The sequence below is a fragment of the Xylocopa sonorina genome, chromosome 16 (genome assembly GCF_050948175.1).
Source record: "Xylocopa sonorina isolate GNS202 chromosome 16, iyXylSono1_principal, whole genome shotgun sequence".
NCBI classification, from domain to species: Eukaryota; Metazoa; Arthropoda; class Insecta; order Hymenoptera; family Apidae; genus Xylocopa; species Xylocopa sonorina.
Genome location: NC_135208.1, coordinates 793,894 through 801,990, shown reverse-complemented (window position 1 = coordinate 801,990; position 8,097 = coordinate 793,894).

The window sequence follows — 8,097 nt, the reverse complement described above, 5'->3', positions numbered from 1 at the left end:
GAATTCACATTCATAGGAAGTATAGATGTCGATAAGCATAATACTATTATCTGAAGATTGCAGTTTATTTAATTTGAAGCGTTGAAATGAGTGCGACATCGCATTTCATGGAGCATTAGAATTCTATTGCTTTAACATCCAGTCACTATGAAGCGTCATCCTTTTGCATGTATTTATATTGTTCATATTCTACGGAGGAGTAGGAAAAGGCAAGCATAATTCAATGCATAGAAGATTAAGCTCATCTTGAAACGTTGAAATGAGATGCGTCATAGCATTGAATGGAGCAATAGAACTATACTGTTTTAACACACAGACACTGTGAAGCGCTATCCCGTTGCATGGAACTGTAGATTTCACATTCTTTACAAATGTAGACGCAGTTTAGAATAATGCCATGCATAGAAGATTGCAGCTAACTTACTTTGAAACGTTTAAATGGGATGCGCTATCGCACTGTATGGTGCTTTAGAACTCTACTGCTTTGACACGCAGACACTATGAAGCACTATTCCCTTCCATGAAAATGTATAATTCACAATCTTTGAAAATGTAGAAGCAGATAAGCATAATGCTTTGCTTAGAAGTTTTAGCTTACTTACTTTGAAAATTTGGAATGAAATGCGCCTTTGAATTGCACAGAGTATTAGACCTCTTCTGTTTTGACAAGCAGACTCCGTGCAGCGTGATCCCGTTGCATGGAACAGTAGAATTTACAATCATTAGGCATAATATTATCTTTTGGTCATGATTTCTGTTGCCCTTCCAAGATTTTTCATCAAACATGGTTTTTCGGGTTTTATCATGAACATAAGCTGTGGAACCGAAAATTCGTAAATACTTTACTTTTGGCTTTTTATCAAACCACATTTCAAATGGCGTTTTACTTTGTTTTAAAGCCTTTGTTGGGCTCAAGTTTATTAAATACGTCGCAGTTAAAGCTGCTTCCCCCTCAAAACACTTTATTCAAACTGGCACCACTTATAATCGTGCATGCCTTTTCTGTTATAGTTCTGACCATTCTCTCAGAAACACCAATTGGGAGGTTCGCCGAACTGTTAGATGGTAACTAGTACCTTTTTCTACACAATAATCTTTCATCTCGTTTGACAGATATTCTCTGCCATTATCGCTATACAAGTGAACAACTTTTAAATTAAAATGAGCCTCGCTTCTACTTACATAATCTTTAAATGCAGAAAATACTTCTGATTTATATGTAATCAGATATGTTACACAGTAAAGTGTATATTCGTCCACAAACAGGAGAAAATAATTCTTTCCGTTAATAGTTGAAGGAATAATAAAACCACATACATCTGAATAAATAATAAGCAATGGTCACTTTACATGCTCCATATTCTTTACCTTTTCGAATGATAATCGTGCTTGCTTACCTTTAATGCGAGCCTCACATAAATTATCATTCGGCACTATCATTTCAATATGACTTACATCACTGACCACATTTTTATTCTTCAATTCTACGAATTTTGATCTTCCAATGTGGCCCAAACGCTGATGCCGCAGTTCATAGTCATTATTTACTGCACTATGAATCTGGTGATTAATCAATGTTTCACCATTTTCCATTTGAAAATCAGTAATAGATAAGTTATTTTTTCCCTTACCTTTCATTATTTTCTGACCAGTTTTCATTACCTCAACGTTTCCATCTATCACAAATACGATGTCCATTCCTGCTTCTTGCATCCTTCTAACGGATAGCACCTTTTTGCCATCAAAATCTTCAAGGGTGTACTCCATTCCTCGAATGTCGGAAAGACATTGTCACGTTTGATAATGTGATCCGACGCTCCGCAATCCAACAGAAACTTTAATTTCTTTTTATGGTCTTCCCCATTTTCATTGTACCCCGTCATAAAGGCAAACGAGGATGTCCCAGCCTTTTCAATACCCAATTCTTCTGTTTCTTGAGCTGCCTGGGCGATTACCTTTTTCTTTCCTGCGTGCTGGACCGTTCTTAATAATAAAAACGTTCTTTCATTTTATGCCCTTTCGTCCACAATGATGGCATTTTATATTTATCGTTTCTTTGGCCATTTAAATTATCCCATTTTGTCGTTTCTATTGGTTTGTCTTTTATGTATTTTTGGATTAAAATTGTCTCTATCTGTATGTATCTTCTGAGTATGTAATACATTCTCGCTTGTCGAGCAGCCTGTTCGTAATTTTACATCGTGGACCATTAAACGAGTTTTTATAAATGCTAATGTTAGGTTGTATTTGGAAAACGTTCTATCGCCGTAATTACTCGCCATAGCACGTTGGAAGGGTTAGCAGTAAATGGAAAGCTTTATCCGTTTCTTCTAATTTTACACACGCTGCTAAGAGTTCCGTGATTATATCGTTGAGTATTGTAAAACATTTGATCAAGGGCTGCTCTCCCTGTAGTTTTAAGCTTAATAGTTTTTTTCTAACAGCCAATTGCGTGGCTAAACTCTCCCTTTCATATATGCCATCCAATTTCTGCAAAATTTCAGCAGCAGTCTTCGCATTATTTGCGAAGCGCAAAAAGGAATCTGCCAAACATTCAGCAATGTTACCTTTCGCAATCCTCTCTGCTTTCCTCCAATCTTCAGATATTCTTACTGGAATGGGTTCATCAATAATTATTCAATTAGCTTAACCGTGCACCAATTCTCAATTGCCATATACTGTAGCAATCACCATCAAATTGTTTAATGTTTCTCTTGGTTTTTGCACTTTCCATATTTCTCCTTTTTTTTCTTAAAGAAAGGTTTATATTCACTAACAATGTTTCTTCTACAATTTAATCACTTATTTGTACTTCTGGTATTACACATATAATCACATAGTCACATACAGAAAAGTTATCATTGAAAAGAATATCTACTAAAGTGTTACTACTATTAAAATACGTAAACTAGGCCCATAACCTATTGAATTATGGGTAAATATAAATGAAAAGCTGTCCAAAGTTTTTTATAGTCTGCAACTTTATTCTTAAGGTTTGAAGGTACGTCTTTACGTTTTAAAAACTCTAATAATTGTGGGGACTCCGCATAGGAAATATAGTGTCCCCCTAAAGAAATAGACGACGCAAACTCTGCACATGCTTTCCTTTCAGGCCACTAGGTATAAACAGTCGTGAACCCTACTCGAACCGACAGAACTCTATCACAGTTTATATACTGGATTCTATTTCCTAACTCAAGATTCATTTTTGTTTCTCCGTTAACATGTGAAATAATCCAACGGCAGTAAGCTGTCATCCATAGCATTATACTCATCTGCCACTACACTTCAAAAAAATGTTAATTCTACATGTTCATGCAACAAGATGGCCCTTCATACAGTCTGCCTGTTGGAACAACAGAGTCTTAATGCTCCATGACATGTGGTGGCGAATCTCACATCAATGTTTCCAAGTAAGTAAGCTGAAACATTCTATGCATAGGATTACACTTATCTGCGTATGCACTTCATAAGAATGTGAATTCTACAGTTCCATGCAACAGGAAGGAGCTTCATAATGTCTGCGTGTCAAATGAGGAGAGTCCTAATGCTCCATGCAATGCGATGTCGCATCTCATGTCAACGGTTTAAAGTAAGGTGTAATCGTGTATGCGTAGCATTATGCTCATCTGCTTCTACACTTCATAAGGTTGTGAATTCTACACTTCCATGCAACAGGGTGGCGTTTTATAGTGTCTACTTGTCAAAGCAATGGAGTTCTAATGCTCCATGCAATGCGACTGTGCATTTCATTTGTACGTATCGAATTTAGTAAGCTGCAATCTTCTGTGCATAACGTAGGAAACTCATTAATCAAAGACAATTACAAGGTTTTGTAAATCATTAAATAGTTCCTTTCAACTGAGATATTACTCCATGGACTGCTAATGAACAACTGCTTCATCGTTTTAAAACGTACACACGAAATCTCATTTTTTCCGCACATTCGCTCTCGCTCGCATTCTAGAATATTCCACGCACTTAACATTTAAAACTTGAATTATTGATTAGCTTTTAAATTAAGATAATTTCGTTATCCTTCACTCGGCATGCCTATCCTGTATGAACATTCGTCCAGAATGTCTTCATTCCTATCGTCTTTGATTTGAGATAAATGTCATAGATTTCTTCGATCCACGATTTCATAGAATCTGCTGACGTAGATGTATGTAGGGGTCTTTTTCCTTCCCCTACCTTTCGAACTACAAGTCGTTGATTGCGTAAAACTTATGTAACTTCATACGATTCAAAATATTTATGAGCTATTTTTAGACCAGGACTCTGTTGCATATGTTTAATTGCTACTAGATCTCCTTCACGATAAACTCTAGCTTTTCGTCTATTCTTGTTAAATATTCGCCTATTCTCTCGTTGGATTCTGCATATATTTTTGCTTGCTTGAGTCGTACTTCATCTCGTTTATCTTGAAAACGTGCGATCCATTCCTTTTCAAGTATGTCTCGGATGTCAAGATGACATTAAGACGTGAATGTGTCCCAGAGAGAAGATGAAATGGTGACGTGCCAATACTTCGATGTATTGTTCATTTCAAACATTGTTAATCTACTTCTAAATACTTACATCATTCACAGGGCCTAGGTGCAGTTAATTTTGCTGACAACAGTATGAATGTTCTATTAAGATGTTCGACTTGACCACTAGCTCTAAAAATTCCTGTTGTAGTTGAAACACGTTTTATATTTTCTTCTTGACAATATTGCTTGAAACCATTTGCTGTGAAAGCCGTTCCCCTATCAGAAATTATTCGACGCAGATTATAAAAAATAGTCGCTAGCTTTTTCAGGCGTGACGAAACTTAAGCTGTAGTAGTAGGTTTTGTAGTATAAAGCCATGTAAATTTTGTAAAAGCATTTACCACTACAAATATGTACTGATACGTTTTCTTTGTTGATGGCAGCGGTCCAAGATAATCGATATGAAATGTATCAAAAGGAATACTCCTGTTTTCAATCAGATTTAAATGACACTCCTGCTTCCCCTGCATCTTTTCGGCTAAGATGCATGCAACACAATTCCTTACCACCTTTTCAACTTGCTGCCGAAGATTTGGAATCCAGTAATCTTTACGTACGATAGCCTCAGTCTTGACCACAGAAAAATGTTCACACTCATAAGCTCGCCTTATTTCTTGCTCTGTACAGAAAATTTCCCCGTAGAACATAATCATTCGTCTTGTTTTGAAGTACCAAATCTCGAAGTTTCATAACAGTCTCATCATCTTCCTGTGCTTTCCGCAAACGTGCTGTATGGCTTGCATCAGATTCATCGATTAAGAAAATCGCAGGAGGTGCATTTCTACTTAGCGCAGCAGCATGTATCATGTCCCTCTCTGGACTATGCTATATCCGGCAATCAAATTCTTCTAACGATAATGTCCATCACGCAACTCACAAACAAAGATCTTTCTTATTCATTGTAAGAGTAAAATCTCGGCAATAAGTAACAATAACAAACGAAATTCCTAATAAATAAACTCCTAATTTCTTCAAAGCCTTTACTATTGCTAAAACCTCAAACTCATAGCTACTGCATTTAGATTCAAGAGAAGCTGTCTTAACACTAAAAAATAATATATATATAACATATGCCCGAGAAATTTGACAGAAGTTTGCACAAAACAACACTTTTCTCAACTGAATATTAAACCGGCTCCGCTCGCTATAATTCAAACTCTTTCAAGATTTTTGATCCTACTTTTAATATCGTTTGATGAAATAATCGAATCATCTATGTATGCTAAAACTATTCTCTCTCGAATAAGATCTCTAAATATGGTATTTATAAAACTTTGAAAAACTGCTGGTGAATTACATAGACCAAAAGGGACTCGTAAGAATTCATAATGACCATCTGATACAATAAATGCTGTATACTTTCGACCTGACATAACCTGTCATACGTGAAAGAAACCGTTTCTCAAGTCAAGAGTAATAAAAATGCGCGCGCCTTGTAACAAATCTAATTGATCTTCGATCAATTGTAACGGATATCTATCTTTAATAATTTTCTTATTAATTTGTCGATAATCCACACATAATCCAAACAAATCATTTTTCTTCCGAACGAGAAAAACCGAACTCGCATAATCAGAAGTAGACAACTGGGCGACTCCAGCCACAATCCACTGTTCTATCTGCGCATTAACAATCTCTTTTTGCAACGCTGACAATTGTCCCGCCGATTGAAATACAGACTCTTCGCCTTTCAATATTAATTTCATTGCAATTTTACGTTCAAAGGTTTTACTCGGCTTGTAATTGCTAACAAGATTTTCTATCGTCACGCGCTAATTAGGATCTAATATACGAGACACATCAACTTGATTTACTTCTAACACGTCACTCGTTACATCTATTTAAAATATTTCCGGTACCATATTTTCAGCAATTTCACGCGTTACTTTCGATAATGGACGAATGATTACTTTACCATCTTTAATGCTGACATCGGTTATATTTAAGAAATTCGTTCCTATTAACAGCTTGTGTCGAACAATGGTATCAGAGATTACTTGTATACAAATCAGATATGAGTGCCCATCTACGGTAATTTCTGCTTGAAAATCACCTAATGTTGTATTATTCCTTGAACCTTCGAAATGTAATTCATTGCGTCGCAATTGCGGAGAACCAAGCTTAATGTACTCGTCTGTGCGAATTAAACTAAAATCACTTCCTGAATCCATTAATGCTTTGATCTCGCATCCGTAAAGTAAAACATTTTTGAGATACTTTCGGTACGATACTCCTAATGACGCGCAGCTCTCTTCACTCGCTTTAAATTTCTTGGAACGTTTCGACGCAATATGTCCACGTTCTTGACATATGAAACATTTTACACCGCGATCTTTCGTTGGACAATTCACGCTAATATGATCGTGCTCACCACAATTATAACATCGTACAATATTACCGATAAATTCTTTTATCTCACCCACATTGACCATCTGTTTTCGTTCACTTCTAACGAAACTGTCTTTACACATCTCAAACTTTGTTGACCTCTGAACATTCGACATACCTCGATCTCGAAGAATTACCTTTTCAAACGCTTTCGAAAGTTGATTGGTTGTTGTAAACTGTAGAACACGCGCGTGGTTCCGGAGCATTTCATCGGGAATGCCGTCAATCAGATATTCAAGTATTTCATCGTCGTTGATTGGTCCTCGATTTCCAAGAATGTTCTTCTCGTGCAAATATTCATGAAATGTCTCGTTCCTGTTCCATAACCGCTCTTCAAATTTCTTCTTCATTTCAATTTCGCTTTGTGGATGATAAAACACAACTCACAATTCTTCCAGCAGTCGGTTGAATACCATAGCTATATATTCTGATTTAGAAAGAAATCATTCAAGTGCTTTTCCCTTCAATAGCATACCGATAAGTATTCGTGCAACGTCATCTTCCAATTTATATGTCGTCTTGAATAATTTGATCTGCTTCTCCCAAATTTAATAATCACCAGATTTACTTTAGACTATTAAGAAATTGTCACCGCTACTAACAACATCAAATAGTTCGCCTTCAAAATTACGCGTCGATATTCGTTGCTCATTTTCCGAATTTTACTCAACCTGTAATTTCTGTCGCACCGGATCTAACTCAAGGCGCAACACGGCTGACTCACGTTCTGCTAACACTTTTTCTTTTAAGAAAAGATCAATTTCAGATTGCTGTAGATTCATTGATGACTGCACGTTCGGTGATACACCAGCACACAACTCTTCATTATCTTCATGAACTTCACGTTTCGTCTGCATCAACTTCCATCAAGCGGGAAATTAATTCAGCATTCGAACCAGCAATAAGTAGTTTATGCTCTATTAATATCTCTCTTAGCGCTGTAACTGTAATTTTACTCAAATCGATCATTGTGAAAATTATCACTCGACACTTGCGTTTAAACTCGAATTGTCTCGACACGAAAGATTAATTTTCGTTCTCGCACTATCTCTCAAAACTACACTCGCGTCGCTTGAGTATCTTCTCGAACGTTCTAGACCGTCAAGAAATTATCTTGAACGTTCTGTCTTCAAATATTCGATAATACTTCAACCTTTAGAACGTATCCGATTTA